Source organism: Phoca vitulina, unplaced genomic scaffold, assembly GCF_004348235.1.
Source record: "Phoca vitulina isolate PV1807 unplaced genomic scaffold, GSC_HSeal_1.0 scaffold5, whole genome shotgun sequence".
NCBI classification, from domain to species: Eukaryota; Metazoa; Chordata; class Mammalia; order Carnivora; family Phocidae; genus Phoca; species Phoca vitulina.
The window spans coordinates 51,361,573-51,380,753 of record NW_022589708.1 but is presented as its reverse complement, the minus strand read 5'-3'; the positions used below and the strand labels follow the sequence as shown (position 1 = coordinate 51,380,753).

General features: G+C 35.2%; 1 protein-coding gene across 5 annotated transcripts in view; it reads left to right on the top strand.

Annotated features, from left to right (window-relative positions):
* The window catches only part of ELF1 (E74 like ETS transcription factor 1), a 104,102-nt gene that overhangs the window by 26,074 nt on the left and 58,847 nt on the right, over positions 1-19,181 (top strand). For 2 of the 5 annotated variants that reach the window (XM_032402910.1, XM_032402914.1), the window contains 2 exons: positions 2,217-2,425; positions 7,602-7,718. The exons of 1 other annotated variant lie outside the window; for it this stretch is intronic. The gene's annotated coding sequence lies outside the window, so the exon portion shown is untranslated. Of the gene's footprint in view, positions 1-2,066; positions 2,426-7,601; positions 7,719-19,181 lie in introns of those variants that run through there. 2 more of the 5 variants (XM_032402909.1, XM_032402911.1) reach the window with 2 other exon arrangements.

Here is a 19,181-nt window from a genome sequence, read left to right as displayed (position 1 = left end):
CAGGGACACCCCTGAGCAAAGGGGCAGTATATTGTAATAGCAACTCTGGAATCATTCCCTAGGAACAGCTAGGATATTTGTTGCTGTTGAAGAAGGGTAATTATTTTCACTTTATGTCTCTTACTTCACTTCTACATACTGGTGGTCAAAAGTACTTCTTTTAAATTACTTTTCCAAATATCTGCCATTATCAAGTAATGAGGTACTTTATATAAATGGATTTTCTCAATAGCAGAAGCTTCTCCTTTTTTATGTATCCATACTTCATAAGAGATTTCCCACACTTGTTATTCCCTTTGTCTTTTAAAGACCTTTATCATAATAATGCTGACTTCAAGGCACTTACTGTTTGGTGATATACTTAGGAAGCACATAGAACTTACTGACCGTATAGGATGGCTTCAGGTTTCAGGACTTTTAAAGTTATATTTAGGGACGCCTGGGTGGCTCAGTCGTTAAGCGTCTGCCTTCGGCTCAGGTCATGGTCCCAGGGTCCTGGGATCGAGCCCCGCATCGGGCTCCCTGCTCCGCGGGAAGCCTGCTTCTCCCTCTCCCACTCCCCCTGCTTGTGTTCCCTCTCTTGCTGTGTCTCTCTCTGTCAAATAAATAAAATCTTTAAAAAAAAAAAAAAGTTGTATTTATTTGTAGTTTTATAGGTTTTTAGTTTAGTCTTCTCTCATTATCCACTCTCTCATTTGTTTGTTCTGACATCATCCTTCACTATTCCCTCTTTCACCCTTATAACTTCTATTTCTAATTAGCTAAAAGATAATCAAATTATTGGGCTTACATGGATATGGTCTAAAATAAATTTCAGCTCTGGGAAACGACTTGGGAGTTTTCCAGTGAACATCCCCTGTGACTGTTCAAAGGACCTTTATTTCTTGTTTGGGATCCAAATAGTCATTCTAAATAAATGAGCTCTAAAGTAAGCTAACCATGACGTTTGACAGTAGAGAAAGTGATGTGTTTTTCTTTTTAGCATAATTTTTTATTAACAATTTGTTAAACCATGGGGATTATCTTAGTAAAAAGGTAAATCAAACAGTGTTCAGCAGAGTGGAATAAATAGGCACTTAATGGGCAGAAAGTCGGTTCACTATCATTATGTTTTGTAGCAGTTTGTAAAGTTCCTGTCTGAGTCAGTGACAGCTTGTCCTCTCAGCTGTGCCTCTAGTAAGGCGGAGTAATTACTTCCAAGTAATTAACTAAAGGGAGAAAACCTTGCCAAATCCTATTTACTTTTTGTAAAATATTAAGATGAAGGCTAGCTAGTGAGTAGCACTTTATCATGTAAAGCACTGTTGAAAGTGCTTAATGCTTTCAAGCCATTTTGACCAATTTAAGCTCTTACTTAGAATAAATTAATAAATATTCACCCAGGGGACAGGCTGAGTAGTTGTACTAACATTGCAGCTGCTTGGGCACCTTGTCAGATGTATGAGGACTCGGAGAGCAAAGCTTCGCTGTCTTTCATTGGCAGCCTTAGGACCAACCATGTATGGTGCAACATGGTGCCTGGCACGTGGTAGGCTTTTATTTGTGGAAAATTTTGTTTAAAAGGTAAAGAAAACTGTGACTATCGCTTGTAAGTAGTAGAATCATGAACCAGGATTGCATTGGTGATTTCTTTAAAATAGAGTTTTATAAAGTTTGCAGTTCCACTTAGAGTCACTTTGCTATATTTTAGTTTCTTACTAACCCTGGATTTGTTTTAAATTTTATAAATCAGATTAATTCATACTTACTTTTCCACTGAACTTTGAATTAGGAAATTAGAAAGTAGATTTTATGTTTAGTGAACTTGTAAATTGCATCTGATATTGTAGTTTGCTAGCTTTCCAGATTACATAGCAATATACCTCTTTCTTGTAAGGGTTAATGAGTAGCCTGGTTAGACTCACCAGCCCATTGTTACATTAAAAGCCAGAAAATTTGCTGTCTCCCTTCCATTCCCTCCCACATTGTTTATCTTTTCATAGTTTTACTTTACTTGATATATTAAGATAATTTTTAAAAGTTGAGATTTTATTTTTTAAAACAACATACGGTTTTAATTTTATTTCCTTGTAGATCCTGATTCCTTTTTGTTGTTGTTGTTAATTTTAAATTATGGTAATTAACATGAGCTGAATAATGGTTTAATCAAGGTAGATCTTGCTCCGTGGCTCTACATCCCTCTTTTTTCTATACCTCTCCTCTGTTTTTACCTGTAGATTTGCATGTTTGACCTAGCAGAATAATTGGGTCCACAGCAACATGGGCGTGCCTCCCTTAGAAACACTTAGTTTCATGTATGACTCATAGGCTGAAGCACAGACACCACTTCCCCAATCTACAGGAGCCATTTTAACAGCATAAAACTTGCCGGACTGCTTTTTATTTTCAAGCCCAAAGGACAAAAAGAGAACAGGAATATTTGAAGGTAACTTATGATTTTGTGTGTTTGCTTCTGGCTGTTTCCTGAGCTGATAAACGGAGGGTGGCTCTTACCTGTCGAAGAACATGGCTGAATGTGTTCTTTAACTCTCTGAAAAAATGTGTGTAGTCAGTCACATGCCTGATTGCACTTAACTGCGAGGGGGAAACAAAGCTTTCAAAATCTGGAAAGTTTTAGATCTTCTTGGAAAAGCATTTTTTATGTTTTACATGATTTTTCTTTCTTTCTTTCCCTGTATGAGTTGAGAATAAAGGAGACTTTCTTTTTCATACCACAAAACAAAGTTCGGTCAAATTTTCATTTTTAAAAAATCTAATTGTATTTATGGGGATAGCCAGAAAGTTAGAGTTAAGTAAACTGTACAATTCATGTGTGATACAGGAGTTAAGAAAAAAATTCGGAGGCACTGGTTCTGTTTTGGCATTTTGGTTAAAGGGAAGTCTGGGGACAACTCAGTCATAGGTGTTGCTCATTGACTGTTCTGTCCTTTTCGTTTTTCTTAAGTTAATGAAATTATACTAAACATTAATTTTTGAAAACTAAATAGAAGTTTAAGGAAAATGAACAGTCATTTAGATAATAAGTAAAAGTGGTTATTAAATAAAGAGGAAGAAAGAACAGTTCATTTACTGTTAGAAAAAAAATAATAAAGTTTTATAATTCACACTGGAAACGTATTCTGAGAAACAACCTTAGATGCATGACTAGCTTCTGAGGAAACATGTAGTATTTCAATTTGTGTATAAAGAAAAAGTAAAGAGTACTGGCCTTCCTTCTATATTACTGTTCTTAAAATGTGTTTGTTTTGAAGCAAAAAAGTAATACCTTTTGTGTGAAAGAAAAGATTGCTCAGTCTTTTCCTGGAATATTTATCATCATTGAAATTATGAAGTTCTGGCTAGCGTATATTCTGGTGTGCCTTGAAGTTCTCGGTCCTCTGAGAAGCTGGGTGCAGTAGTATTTTACTTATGAAAGCTATTTATGAAGTTAACATTTGAATGAAAGTAAAATTTGAATGTTCAGTGATTATGAATAACATTTTTGGAAATCAAAAAGTCGTATTACTGACTATAATGATATTTCGCTAATTCTTTGGAAATTTGCTGTTGTTAACTTTCTAAGTGCTTGAAGACCTATCAGATAAAAGGGAAGGTATAAAGGCAGTTAGTTATGCTCTTGGAAAGGATCGTTACATTAACAGATCTCAATTCTGTGGTTTTGCAAGAAAGGCATAGCAGACATTTTACCAGCTCAGCTCTGAGCCATTTGCTATCATCTTGCTGGTTTAGTCAGCCTTTGAGTAAGTAGTGGCTGTATTTACTTCTACTCTGGTCTGTGTGAAAAATCTAATGAAACCTTTTTGCCTTTTTTTTTTTTTTAAGTTTTTAAAAGCCAGTGACCCATCAGAGAAAAATCTAGTGGCACACAAATAACCAAATAGTTAAGATTTTATTTATTAAAGAGAAGTAGAAGAATTTAGTTTCTTAAAATTAAGGGGCCGTTATAATTTAAATAAAATGGTATGGGTCATATATTTCTGTCTCTTACCCATGTGACAAAGATTGAAGTGGGACTTCAAGGAGAAGGGAAGGGAAAAAAAAGCATGGAAGCAAGGGAAGGCCAGAAAGACTTATTTAATAGTCTTCTTCCCACTCTTTTCCTTTCATAAGGTTGAATATAAGTTTAAATTGAGTCATCAGAATTAAACTCAGAATTACCCATTCAAAGAACTGGAGCACTGAAAAAGACTGAAGATCGTTCAGTGGCCTCACTTTTATAGATGAAGACACAGTGGCCGGAAGGGTCTTGTGACTCGCTCAAGGTCGTGCAGCGCTTAGTGGCTGGAGCTGCTCATGCTAGTCCACACTAACAAGTGATGCTTTGTTTGAAATGGGCTCTGTTTCCTTAAGAATAAATAAAACCTTAATTAAGTTGGTTGGTGATAATTTTGGTAGCAAGATGCAACCAAATGATTCTGAAAATGTGTTCAAACAAGTTTCCTTTTTCATCAGAGAGAAGATGATGCATTTATTTAATTTCTACCACAGCTTGTTTTCATTATTATAACTTCTTCATAGTTGAAGCATTGTTTATGACATTGCTTGTTTAAAGATGGGTCTAGGGGAGATGGAAATTTAAGGAGTTGGGAATTTACTCTGAACTTGTAGATACAAAGACAGGTTTATTTCTGCCTTAGTTCTATCTCCTGTTCTTTTAGGAACCAAATACTGTTTTAATATGATGTCTTATTCTTTTAAAGTGTGTATGTGTGTAAAACTTTGCATATGAGTTTACAAAATATAGAAGTCTCTAAGCTCTGACATTATACTCATTTTGAACTGAAACTTTCCAGAATTAGTAATCTCATTCCATTTGTTTGTCATATCTTCTACTCCTTTGAGAGTTTACTATGCATACTAGGCGCTTTTAGAATCTTCTGGGCATACAAAATCTTTGTTAACTTTTTGATGTGTTTTATTGCGGTGGTTGAAATTTACTTTAGATCTGCTTTCTTTAAGTCTGAAATTTGGTTTTTTAAAATTACTTTGCATGTAACTGTTGAATCTCCTAAGTCTCCAAGTCCCCTAAGCCAATTCAATATCAGACCCCCCACAATGTGGTTGTCATTGTCCTAAAGAACAGACAGCACAGAAGTGGCTGGAAAACATGGGCCCTCTCCTCACAAACTTAGATTCTTTTTTTTTCTTTTTTTTTTTTTTAAAGATTTTATTTATCTATTTGAGAGAGAGAGCAAGAGAGAACACAAGCAGGGCCAGGGGCAGAGGGAGAAGCAGACTCCCCACTGAGCGGTGAGCCAGACCTAGGTCTCAATCCCAGGACATTGGATTCATGACCTGAGCCAAAGGCAGACGCTTAACTGCTGAGCCCCTGAGCCACCCAGGTGCCGCACAAACTTAAATTCTTACTGGGAAAACAGGGCGTGGTAGCATCGGGTTAAATAAGAATGGAACCAAACCACTGTGGAGTTACATTCAGGCTCAGACTATTTAGGTAGAGGTGAAACATGACTGAAACTTACAATAGGGAAGAGTATGGCTCTTTAGGAATTATTAGTATTGAAGAATGAATAGTATTTGCCTAGGTTAAGAGGAGTGTCTTCACCAATAAGAATGTAAGCTCTTTGAGGTCAGAGATGTTTTATTTTTCTGTCTTTTTGAACCATTGACAAAAGTACGGAGCACATATGAATACAGTTACGATTTGCTGCATCAAAACCTCGGCTACTCAGTTGGGCAGATTCTGCTAAAGTTGGGGGTGGCAAACCTTTGAAAGGCATGTGGCCCTCAGCTTCATCTGTCTGATGTCTGTACATCATAACCATTCAAAGAAAAAATGAACACCTACCTGGTAGTATATGTTTTAAAGCAGTAATTTTCAACCTTTGGTGTAATAATCACCTGGTTCCAACCCTGAGATTCTGATTCATTGGGCCTATGGTTTGGTTTATCAGTCAGCATTTTTAATAATTACCCTAGATGATTGTGGTGCAAGTGCTTGTAGGCCACACTTTCAGAAAAAGAGTACAGGTTTAGGAAGAGCAGTCAATCAGTTTCTTAGCAGTTTAATATTTGAATTTTTAAGCAACAGGGATATTTTGAAGCCTGCAGCCTCTGGTAAGTCAAGAAAGTGACTGGAGTAGTTTATTATCAATATTAGAACTTATTCAGCCTCTTCTCCCTACCCCAGTTACTCCTTTCTTTATTCCATTTTTTGCTATTCTGTGTCTTTAAGCTTTGTGGCTCTCCCTTTTTCTGCTTCTCTAATTCTGCTTTTCCTCCTGTCACACCCAAACCCACCACTATATTGACCACAGTAAATAATTAAGCTAATTATTTTTTTTTCCAAATGTAGTTGGCCTATTCTTTATCTCAGTGAACCATCACTCTCCCAGTGTTAGTTTTTTTAGTACCATCTGGTACTTCATGGCCTTCTCTTCATTCCCTTATCCTTGGGTTTCTAGGCAAAACATTCCCTTCCTGATTTAAGGTAGCATTTATAGCCTTTGAAAATCCTTTTCTCCTGGGAAATAAACTTTTATTATTGGCAGTTGTTTGAGTCTGGGAAAGAGGTTTTTTTGTTTTGTTTTGTTTTTAAGAACCATGTAATGCTTGGTTATGATTTTTGAGGTTTCTTTGGACATTTAACTCGATCACTGATTGCATATTTGTACCTTATATTATATCCCATCTAATGGAACATAGGCATTCACAGACTCCTGTAGGGATGGGAAGAACAGTCCATCAGTTGGATGGTCTGAAAATAATTACTGTTTCCGTTGTTTGGCCAGAATATTTTGTTCCTCTTCAAGGTAGCAGGAACTAGTATGACTTTACAAGATAAAAAGTCATGTAAAGTTCATTATCTGTGTGATGGATGCCCAGTCATATAGTGGGCCTTGTGTTTGTGCAAAGTTGTATAATTTAAAAAAATCTAAGTTAAGGAAAATTTGTTATTTTTTGTGTTTTGGAAAACAGTCCTATGAACAGTGAAACTAAAACTATAAATATGAGGTGTTGAATTAATAACTTTATGTGCATCTTATTTTTTTAAATCAAAGTACTAAATGGAAGCTTATATTGTAATGGGGCATTTCATTCTCTTTTTTGTTTTAAAACTGAAATGTACATGTAGGAGAATCTATAAAACATATACAGTTTGAATATAATTACAAAGTGTTTACCTGTTACACAACAACCTAGGTTAAGAAGTAGGCCCCTTATGTTAGAAATCCCCCACTGCTGCCCCATGTTTGTTTCTTCTTAAAAATAATTACTATACTGACTTTTGTGATAACCTTTTCATTAAATTTTTACCCCTTTGAACTTCATGTAAATGGAATCACAGCGTATATATTCTGTAGTGTCTTGCTTTCATTCAACTCTGCGAGATTTATCTTAATTAATTTTAATTGCCACGTTTTACTCCATTGTCTGTCTAGACCAGAATGTATTTACTGTCTTTTGTTGATGACATTAGATTATTTCCAGTTTGGGAACATTCTTGCACACGGTTCATGGAACATATGTGCAAGAGTTCTCTAAGGCAGTATCATCCCATTGAGGTATGAGAGTTGTTTACAAAGAGTGTGGAGAGAATGGATAGTTCAAGATAATTTAGAGTTCTTCATTATCTTTCGTAGGAACAGATGCCTGCCATTGATGCCTTCTTACCCATTCAGCATCTTACTATGGTGTATTGTCCTGGGGGGTAAAATCCTCGAGGACCCTAAACAGATGGGCAATTGATGCATTTCAGAGTAAGTTTTAGACATCAACATATTTGACCACTAAACACTTTAACCTGCCTGTCATTTATTAACTAGAGTTATTTCAAACAATTTTGAATTAAATTTTTAATAGAAGAAATACAGCATAGTCCCAGTTATGTACATAAAAACAATGTGATTTTTGATACATATGTATTGAAGCTATAAAAATACGGACAGATAGGGGCAACATCAAATTTAGAATGGTTGGGAGGGATAAAATGAGATTAGAGAGGGATATATAGGAGGCCTTAGCTATATGTGGCTTTCTTTCCTTAAGAATCTGAAACAAATTATGGTAAAATACTAGTGTAAATAAAGCTGGATGATGGCTATGTGAATGCATTCTCTTTCTCTTTGGTTGAACTATTTCATAATAAATTTTGAAATTTTGCTGTGTAAGAGGTAGTTTATTTTTGCCCCACATTTATAAATAACTGAGGAATAATGTTAATTTGATGAGGAACAGAAGTTGATTTTTTAAAAATGGTGAGTAAAATCTACATCATAAAGTATGTTAACTGCCTGCTTCAGTGAAAGATTAGCTCGATTCAGAACTAAGTTGTAATGACTGTGTGTCTGTCCCATATAACTAATAAGATGGCTCTAGACATTCTGATGGATTACTTCCAGTTGAGATCCATTAACAAGTTGGAGTTTTGTTTGCTAGAAATAATTTAGTATTTAGAACCATCCCACATTCAAATATTATTCATAAACACATTTCAGGGGCGCCTGAGTGGCTTAGTCAGTTAGGCATCTACCTTCAGCTCAGATCATGATCCCAGGGTCCTGGCGTTGAGCCCCGCATCACGCTCTCTACTCATCGGGAAGTCTCCTTCTCCCTCTGTTCCCCCCTCCACCATGTGCACGTGCCTGCTCTCTCTTTCAAATAAATAAAATCTTTGAAAAACACATTTCAGAACAAAAAGATTCATAAGACACACACAATTGATAGAGTATTAATTGACACTATTGATGAACTTCAATAGGCTGTTACCCCAAATTAAACTTTTGCATCTAACCAGATTTATTGACATGTCTTCATCTTGCTTCCTTAAAATTCTTACTATAATGATAGCAATTCCTGTATCTTTAGTGATTTTTTTTGTTGTTATAAACTTGATATGGAATCTCTATGTATGAGGTTTCCAAAATTTAGTAATGTAATTGTGGGAATTGCTATTAAAAAAGTGAAAACATAGATCTTAATCCAGGTTTTTGCTTTCATAATGATCTCTTGGCTCTCTTTTTACGATTTTCCCCACAGTGTATGTCTAAGTAATAGCAGAAATGGCAGGGACAGAGAGGAACAAATGGAAGTAGAAGTCCTAGGATTTTATAGTAAGAAGGATTCTTGTTAAAAGTCCTGTAGTCCAGGAGTCCCCTGAACTTTTTATTAAATTCCTTTTCAATCTGTATAATCTACTGATTCGTTCAACAATTATTTATTATCTCTTAGGCATTATTCTTGATGCTGGGGAATATATCCATGAACAAAACATAGAAACTTTATTCATACATTATATACATATACTCTATTAATTAACTTCCATTTAAAATGTGTTCTAATGTACACAAAGATTAGAGAAAGTTACAGATAAATCAGTGATCCTCAAACTGCTTTTGGTGAGACACTGAGATGAAGAAAGCAAACTAGGACTTATATATATATATTTTTAATTTCTTTTCTTTTCTTTTTAGAACTTATATTTTTAACAGCTTTATTTTACCAAGGAAATGTATCCCAGAGAGTTTTCTTTTCAATATACCATTCTTCTGAGAAAGGATCCCTGTAAAGGGCATTTAATAAATAATAATAGCCCATCCTTGTAAAGAATTCATATGTTGACAAATATAACCCCATGGAAACAAAAGCTCTTTATGGTCCTCAATAACTTTTAAGAATATAAATGGGTCTTGACACCAAAAGAATGTTGCATGATTGCAACCAGTGTTTTAAATATCATTCTTACAGATTTTTTTTTCCATTCTTAAATTTTATTTAGGAAACTATGGTTAAGTAACTTGCCTAAGATTGGATAATTTAATAGATCACTGATACTTACAGCATTTGATTTAGTCTTTTCTCCTATTGATAATAAAGCAGAGTTTTACATAAATTAGAGTTTAAAAAAAATCACAAGTGTTCTAAACCAGAGGTTTTTTTCCCTAATGATGGAGATAGATGATCACTTTTACCATATATTTATTTGTGCCCTTCCAAGTTCCTTCCACAAATAACAGCAAACGTCACTAAAATTGGGGAGAGTATTGGGGCACCTGGGTGGCTCAGTCGGTTAAGTGTCTGCCTTTGGCTCAGGTCATGATCCCATGGTCCTGGGATCTAGCCCCAAGTAGGGCTCCCTGCTCAGCGGGGAGTCTGCTTCTCCCTCTGCCTTTGCCCCTCCCCCTGCTTATGCTCTCTCTCGCTCTCTTTCTCTCAAATAAATAAATAAAATCTTTAAAAAAAAGTTGGGGAGAGTATTAAGTTATTATATTTATATTTAATATAAGTTATCAACTACAGTGATTATTAAATATGTAATATATATTTAATACAATTATACTTACGTTTAAATTCTTATATTTAATGTTAAAATATTAAACTTGCTAGTAAAGGAATGCAAATTAAATGAAATTACTTTTGCCCATCATATTGACAAAAAATCAAAATACCATTAAATGTGCCTGCATGTATTCTGTTGATAGCAGTATTAACCAAAAAGCCTTCTGGAGAGCAATTGACGTCTATCAAATGCTTTGAAAATGTACCTATCTTTTGACATAATAATCTCAATTGTAGGACTCTATCTTAAAGAAAATTTAAGAATGGGAACAGCGATGAAACTATGAAGATACTTGAACCACTGGTTTTTAATAGCACAGTAGTTTACGAACTTCGTATCTTCCCAAAATTTGTTTTCTTTATACTCGTAAAAATTATTGAGGATCCCAAGAGCTTTTATTCATGTGAGTTACATTTATCAGTATTTACCAATATTAGAAATTAAAACAAAATTTAAAAATATCGATACATTATTTTCCTAAAAAATAATAAACTCATTACATGTTTACTTAATTATTTTTATAAAAGACAACTGTGTTTTCAAAAACAGAAACTGTATTGAAAGGAGTGCAAATCTTTATTTAATCTTTGGCTTAACAGAAGATAGCTAGATTTTCATATCTGCTTCCACATTAAATCTGTTGCAGTATGTTGCCTTTGTTGAAGAATGTGAAGAAAATTTGGCCTAATACAGATGTCTAGTTGGAAAAGGGAGATGTATTTTAATAGCCACTTCAGATAATTTTGTGTTTTTACTTTGATACTACACAAAAACTCAACAAATGCTAGTTTCTTAAAGGTTAGTGCAAAGGGATTCTGAAACCCTATCAATGAACTTTTTGTCCTCTGTAACGTTAAAATCCATTTGTCTGTCTTACACTTTGATGAATTAATGTTTTCCTGAGACAAGATTTTATAACATAATTAATTGGTCATCTGAGTATTCCAAATGTTGACCTAATATTTTTAAAAATCACATTTTTAAATATTATACCAGTCTTATCAAAAAGTCTTTTAAGTGTTGGAAAGCTAATAAGCCCAAAGTAGTGTACATAAGTTTTCTAAAATTCTGATTTGCAGTTGAAAGTTCACATTTTATCATTGGTGACAAATGCTGTTGTTTTCCGTGAAGTGACAGGGTCACTTTATTCATTTTTGGGAACATGGCTGCCAAATACCCAGTTATGAATAATAAGTAGTTCTTTGAAGTAAAAATGGTGTTCCATGAAAAAAGCAGCTAGTTTAGCTCATAACTAAAGTAATTAGTGGAGAGCCTGGCTGGCTCAGTCAGTAGAGCATGTGATTCTCCGTCTCAGGGTTGTGAGTTCAAGTCCCAAGCCTCTCATTGGGCATGGAGCCTACCTTAAAAACAAAAAACAAAAAAGCAAAACAAGTGGTGCTTTTTGTCAAGACAACCATTCTGTTTTAGAATTTGACAGAAGTACTTTATATGTACTTCCCATTTTATCACTCACAGTGTTAAAAAGGCATGTATTTAATGGTTGAAATTTAAGAAAAAGTTTTACTCTTCATCAAGGACGTTCTTAAGTGAAACTGCCTTCTTTTAAATATGAGTGCCTCGTGGTAAAGAATACAATGACTAGTATGGTTTGGTGATATAGCCTGATTCATGCTAAGGCTAATATTTACATCCACCTTTGCTTTTGCACTATTAGTGTAAATGTGACCACTGTGAGAAAAGGCAGATATAGTACCCTAGTATCACTATGAAAATAGTTTTGACCTCACGAACTCTCTGATGAAAGGGCTTCTGGATCCTCTGTGGGTCTGAGGATTACATTTTGAGGACCACTATAAAATGGCAACATTAGAAATAGTCCAAATGTCCAAAAATGGGGCTTGGTTAAATAAGTGATGGTGCTTCTACACAATTATATGATAGTTTATGTTAAATATGAACTTATTATACAGTATTTTTCTGTTTCTTTTTTTCTATGTTGGGTGCCCTCTTTAGTGAGGAAATCCACATTTCTCGAAGAAAGTGAATGTTGATTCTGACCCTCAACATTTCCGTTTAGTTGGTGATTTTGTGATTAAGGAAAGGGAAATTAAAAGGCAAAGAAGGCAGTTGCTGGCTTCTCTTCCGGTCTGAGGGATTTCTGTGTAGTGACTTTGAGTTTAATTTTCAGTGTAAAAGGAATTGGCAGTGGTATCGATCATTTTTAAATGCTTTATAGAAATAGGTGAAATAGGCCTTCAGATTCACTTCTTCCTTGTAGATTCACTTCCTCATTTGGCATTTTCTGATTTACATTTTCTTATTGTGTTGTTCTTAATTGGGAGAACTTTGAGTTGCTATATAGTACTTAGCTTCAGAGTGGGTTAAAGAAGTGAAGTTTCCAGAACAAACGTAGCCAGAGATTTTCTCATTGCGGTTTAGAACATCATGCTGATGGAACCATCACTTGTCAGTGGTGGCGCTGTAGCCTACACCTTTGAGGCAAGTCAGAAAGAGACCATTAGGGTTAGACCTCAAGGCTTCTTGTCAAGATTTCCACACATGGTGTTCTTAAGGGGAACCATCCGTGTTCTGCAGAAAGTCACGACACTTTTCATGAGAGGCGTCATTGAAGATAGGCTGCTGTCTAGATCTTAGATATTTCTCTTTGTCATAATGGAAGCCTAATACCCATCCATGACTTATCTTCAGTAATAATATTTTTCTAAGCACTGAATTCTAGAGAATGTTTAATGTTTAAAATCTCTTTCCAGATAATCTTTATGTTCATTCAAAACTTTGTGTCTTGTTAAAGTATGCTGGGAGAATATATATGGTATGATAATATTTATATAAAGTTTAAAATATACCACACAAAAGACATACTTAGAGCCTAAGGAAAAACAATGTGAAGATTTTAGATTTAAATTAGAGTAATTAATTAGAATTAGTGTTACGTGTGTTTTCTTAAAGCCTTTATTTTACTTTTTTAAAAAGATTTATTTATTCTAGAGAGAGGGGGAGAGAGAGCGAGGGGTGGGAGGGGCAGAGAGAGAGGGAGAGAGAATCTCAAGCCGACTCCCCACTGAGCACGGAGCCCAACATGGGGCTCCATCTCACAACTCTGAGATAGTGATCTGAGCCAAAATCAAGAGTTGGATGCTTAACCAACTGAGCCACCCAGGCGCCCCAATGTTATGTGTGTTTTAATTTGAGAGACCGTTTGAAACAATTTGCATTTAGAAATGGATGATTTATTTTGTAAATGATCTTATTGAAAATGTTTTATGATATGAACTTTCTTAACTAGATGTTCTATTTGATCCTTTGATCTGTGGATCAGAGACAAATTTATGTATTGTTAAAGGATAATTCACAACCTTTTAGTCTCAGGAATAAACTGAAAGAAAGGTGTAATGTACACCTGCCCTTGATAGAATCAAACAGTTGCACACCAATGTTAACATACTTGATTTCTGAGAAGGTGGTAGACACTAGGTTCTTAGATGCTCTGAGACTTTCCACCATATTTAGGGTGATTGAAGCATCAGAGCCAGAGGCTGTGGGAAGGGAACTAATGTATAAGGAAATGGATACTTCCCTTGGGGTTCAGAGAGCATTTATTCCTAGATATTGGGGACAATTGAAGTAATACATTTACAAGAGCAGCAATGTACTAAAGACATGCTAGGAAGGCATTGATAACTCTTACATTCTTGAAAAGAATGAACTAGATCCTTCCACTGAAAAATACTGGGTAAGAAAGAAATTGTTTCCCATGCCACTCATTTAAGCAGTGTTACTTATTTTAGGAGCATGGTGCCCTGCTTAAAGTGGACTATTAAGTGCATACTAAATTCTGTGTAGAAAAGAGGTCACAGGAAGCTCTGTATGGGCTTATGTGTAGTAAAATACTGAGTCATTCTGAACATGACCTAGAGAGGAATGGCACTGAATCCTGGTGAAATTGTAGTTGTGGTAGCTTCTGGCTTAGGTAAGAATTGATCAAGATGAATAGAGAAGATGGTTGCATTGCGTCCAAGATTTTATAGAATATGAGGCATATGAATGATGAATTGAGGTGATTCTTGAGAATTATTAGTTTGGAAGGCAACTAGGCATGATGAAAAGTAAGCACCTCTGCTTTAGTTATAAGTAATTGGAAGTTTGCTTAAAGTGACTTAGAGCAGTAAGAATTTACCTCTTGAGAACAGATTTTATTTAGTTTGTGTATAGTTGAGAGTTGAACAAAAATGAGTAAATAATGTTAGCCAAGTTTTGGATATATAGGGAAGTGGGCAAGGGAGTAGAGATAGTTTGGTTGAAGGGGGACACAAATTATACTCTGGGGAGAGTACTGACAAGAAGCCATGGTGACCAAAGATCAAAGAGGCAAGTTATCTGCCCTGCTTTGTTTTGAGTCCATTGCTGGAAGGTTGATTTTTTTTTTTTTAAGGTGGTACTTATCTTTTACTTATCTAGGTGGTCAAGTGTTATTTATCTAACCAGTTTGAGGGCTTATTGTATTGTTCAGACACTTGATTTTTTACTCAGTCATTGTGGTTTTCAAGTCTTAATTTGTAAGATGTTTACTCCTAAGGACACTTTTTCAGAAGACTATAATCATGAGTTTTTGTGTGCATAATGAACTTAGATCCCAACCTCAAAATATAGAGCAAATAAGCTCTGTTTTCATAAACAACTCTTCACCATTCCTATGTTATAGTTGACTGTACTTTGATACATTTTCATATAAACTATTGGACTATTTATAAAACAAGACCTAAAGATGTAGCAAAGAAGGCAGGAAATACTTGACGTTTGTCTGCCATATCTTGTTCTCTGCTTCCTGTCAGTTAAACCACGATGAGAGGAACAGAGACACAGATGTACAATTGCTGCTTTAATTTCCCATTAGGGAGACCCGTTAAATATAAAGCTTGTTTCATTAAACTTTTGTCACTTGTTGATTCTAGGTATGTTGTAGGCTTGTTTTGTATTATATGGATTATATGGATTACAATTACATGTTTGATATAGAAAATATAACTTTTACATAATAAAAATGTGTTTAGTTTTATGAAATTTTTATAGGTCATAAAGAATTGGCTTTCAAATTTGTATATATGATGTACATACAATATGAAGTGATAAGCTAATGTTTTGATCTTGAAATTTTAGTATTTAAGCATAAATTTACTTTTGTATTTTGGCATATCCGGATTCGTTAAAATGTTTAAAGCATTTTATGGTACAACTTTAAGATGACAAAAGGAAGATCATAGAGCTTGACTTATTCAAGAAAATATAGTAGATGAAAGAACTAGGATTTGAATGAATGTTTTCTGATACTACTAGGTCCTGTGTCCTTTTAAAGTTTGTTTTCATTAAATTCCTATTATACTTATTATTCATATTATTCAGTGATTCAGACTTTTAAGTTTACCTTTGCCTGTTCTACCTGGAATATCCCTCCCCCCCATTATCTCTGCTTTGAAAAAAGAGATGCTACTTATGCCTAAAGAAATGGCCCACCTGTCACTTCCTTGTGAAGTTTCTCAGGTTCTCACAGGTATTTATCTCTTTCTCATTATTCCTTTAACACTTGGTTGACTTAATTATTTACATTGTTCTATAGTTATCTGTTTACATACTTTTTTTCTTGCTTTAGGCAGTGAACTACTTCTTTATTTTTGTATACCCAGTACCTAGCATGTAATAGATTTTATAAATACTTCTTAGAGGAATAAATACATGCTTGATATTTCTTTTCTTCATTCTAGAAACAAAAAAGCTGATTAAAGAACTACAATGTGATTCCTTTCTACAATATTCCTTTATGGTTTATTTGTAAGAAACAATTTCATTATAAGATTTCTTTCCTGCTTCTGCCTTCCCCCTGTTGGTTTTTGCTATTTATAGAAATGAAGTATCTTAATGAGATTATTAGTGTTTTCAGCATAGGTGAAAGTGGTGATTATTGGTTCACTAAAAAATGTAGCTGAGAATACCTTAGTAATTGCTGAATATAAAAAATCTTTTACTTTTGTCTTTAATCTGGAGAAAGTGTCTAGCTCTTCATTACAGTTTTCCTGATTTCTCCACTGAATAAAAGGAATAATTCCCTTTACTACTTCTTGCTTATGCCTATATTATTTTCTGTTTTTGTTTCTAAGTCTTATGTACCTCAGTGATTTGGGGCTTCTAAATTATAATTTTTCAATGTCAATGCAAAAAATAAAAGAAAAATATAAATTACAGTCCTATTATCAACAAAGCAAGATTCTTTACAAGTCGGATTTTAGTTTAGACCTGTCTGTTGTAGGAATGTTTTTAAAAAGTTCATGTATTAACAGTTTTTCCAGCTGAAAATAGATGTAGGTTACTATCTTATTTTTAAAATATCAAATTTAAATGATCAAATGAAAAATAAAGTCAGACCTAAAGATTCAGATCTGCTTTTTAAAGCTGAAAGGAAAAATTATGAAGCTATATGAATTTCATTTCTTAAGGAGTTTCAAAAGAACCAATGAAGTAATTCTTATTTATTAAAACCTGTCTTAAAAAAAGAAAACCAACTTAGGCTAGACATGTGGAAAATAGTTCATAGGGTTGTTGAGTGTTCTTTTACATGTGGGGCTTCCCGTTTTTGCCCCGTTTGTTTGTGGCATTTGTGTTTTTCTATGTTTGAATCAGAAGATACATGCCTATATGTTGCTTTGAGCATAGTCGATAAAGCCCAGAACACCACCAGCCGGTTTTGGCAGGTGAGCACATTGTGTAAAATTCTGTGAAATGCTAAAGCAGTCATTTGGACACAGTAATGTTTTATCATTTTAATGAAGAATTACAGTAAGTAAATGTTTTTTTATTAACAAAAGACAGTGTCCTTCGATCTTGTGGCCTAATTTGACTTGCAACACAATGTACTTTTACTGTGCTTTTAAATTAGGTTAATAAAGGACATATAGAGCCAATTTATATGTCTTTTGTTCTCAAGTAGCTTGTCACCTTAAGAGATGGGACATAGTAAATAATTGTGGAATAACATGGGAGAATAAGCTTCGTGGAGGCTTCTGCTCTGTTACATATATTATTGTGATTAGCATTTGTGTTAGCTGGTAGACTGTGATGGCTTATAGGGCAAGACCGGATCTTAGCCACCGCCTTTTCCCTGTCCGTCCTCCCTTACCCACCAGAATCTGGCAGATAGGTCTCTCTGAGTGCTCGTTACATAAATAAAAGAATATAGATAGTACTGATAACGATTTCTGAAGGCCATCTAGTATATAGGAAAAAGACAATACAGGGAGAATTTCCTCTTCTTCATTGAAGTGTTTATATTTGTAAAGAGAATGCTTTGTAAAAATCCCAGTAAACTCTATTGTTAAATTTCAATCCAAAGTCAAAATAAAAAAGTGAAGTGGAGGCCCTCAGGTTCTCTCCATCTAGGTTAATCAGCTTTGCCCTGAAGAAACCTGCCTTTGGGTTTAGCTGTAGTTCTCCCCCCATCTCCACCCTCACCCCAGGTTTCCCTTTCCCTCTCTGTGTGTACTTACAAATGGTCTTAAAGGTGCAGCATTTCTCCCACAACTCTTACTCTTAAGAGTAGGAGAGGTCACGTTTCCTGTGCCCAGTTGTTGGGGGTTGGGAGATAGTGGGAGACAGACACGGAAGGAGAGTGGCAGAAGTTTCTACTCCTGGTGTTAAGAGAACAACATGTATTGCCTGGCAACCTCACATTTTTAATGCAGACTATTTTGAGGGGAAACAGTGTTTTCACCTCACTGGTGGGAATGCAAACCTGGTGCAGCCACTGTGGAAAATAGTACGGAGGTTCCTCAAAAAGTTAAAAATAGAACTGCCCTGTGGTCCAGTAATCAGACTACTGGGTATTTACCCCAAAAATACAAAACACTAATTCAGAGTAAGTCAGAGGAACACATGCACCCCTATGTTTATTATAGCATTATATACAATAGCCAAATCATGGAAGCAGCCCAAGTGCTCATTAGTAGATGAATGGATAAAGAAGTTGTGGTGTATATATATCTACAATGGAATATTACTCAGCCATAAAAAAGAATGAAATCTTGCCATTTGCAACGACATGGATGGAGCTAGAGGGTATAATGATAAGAGAAATAAATCAGTCAGAGAAAGGCAAATACCATGTGGTTTCAATCATGTGGAATTTAAGAAACGAAACAGTGAACAAAGGAAAGAAAAAAAAGAGAGACAAATTACAAAACAGACTCTATAGAGAACAAACTGATGGTTACCAGAGGGGAGGTGGGTGGGATGATGGGTGACATAGGAAGGAAAAAAAAGATCACTAGATTAGAAGCCCCACAAAGGCAGAAGTTTTGGTCTGTTTTGTTCACCACTGTATTTGTAGCATCTGGAGCAGAGTCTTCACATATTGTTGGTACTCGGTGGATATTTATTGAATGTGTGAAAAGGTGAATAAACATGAGCTGAAGTCAGACATGTGCTCAAACTCTCCGAACACCTTGAGCATTCATTTGGCAGATGTTTATCATGAGCCATCTGTGTAAGATAGGGGAGTATGGTGGTGACCGTGACCAGGTACCTGCCCTTATATGGTTGGCTCCCCCAATCCTTATATCCTTGTGTAAATAAAGTGAGGTGGATAATACTGATGGGAAGATTAAATAACAGATAGTAAAGTACTTAGCAGAGGGCCTGGCACACAGAAATGGTAGCGATTACTTTCTTCCATATATTTATTTTATAAGTTATCATTTCTTTCTTAAGCTCTTTGAGGGTAAGTGTCATGATTTTTTGTGTCTTTTTAAAAACATCAGGGGTTGGGGTGCCTGGGTGGCTCAGTAGGTTAAGCGTCTGCCTTCGGCTCAGGTCATGATCCTGGAGTCCTGGGATGGAGCCCTGCATTGGGCACCCT